The 350-nt window shown below is 60.0% G+C and overlaps 1 long non-coding RNA gene across 1 annotated transcript in view; it reads left to right on the forward strand.

Moving 5' to 3' along the window:
* LOC119593919 overlaps positions 1 to 325 on the forward strand; it is a 714-nt gene extending 389 nt beyond the window's left edge. Inside the window, exon 2 of the long non-coding RNA XR_005230577.1 lies at positions 67 to 325. This is a non-coding gene — a long non-coding RNA (uncharacterized LOC119593919). The remainder of the gene's footprint in view (positions 1 to 66) is intronic.
* Positions 326 to 350: the final 25 nt, after the last annotated feature.

Below are 350 nucleotides of genomic sequence, written 5' to 3' on the forward strand. Positions count from 1 at the left end.
CTTTTCACTATTCTTCCTCTCCTTATCATTATCACCGTCCTCCTCCTCCTCCCACCTTTACCGCAGGTGAGTCTCCGCGCTCTGCTCGTGCTCGCTCTGATGGCGGTGATGCAGGTGTGCTTCGCCGCTGCGTGGAAGTCGTACGGCGGGCACGACGACGACGGCGGGTACGACGGTGACGACGGGCACGACGGGTACGACGGCGACCGAGACCATGGGTACGACGGCGGGTACGACGACGCAGGGCACCGCGGTTGGTAATTGTCTGGCGCGGCGCTTCTCCTCGCGGCTCCGTGTCAACAAGAAATATATAGAAGAGCATGAGGACCGTCTTTGATTTATCCCAGAGA

The sequence above is a fragment of the Penaeus monodon genome, chromosome 33, assembly GCF_015228065.2.
Source record: "Penaeus monodon isolate SGIC_2016 chromosome 33, NSTDA_Pmon_1, whole genome shotgun sequence".
Classification (NCBI taxonomy): Eukaryota; Metazoa; Arthropoda; class Malacostraca; order Decapoda; family Penaeidae; genus Penaeus; species Penaeus monodon.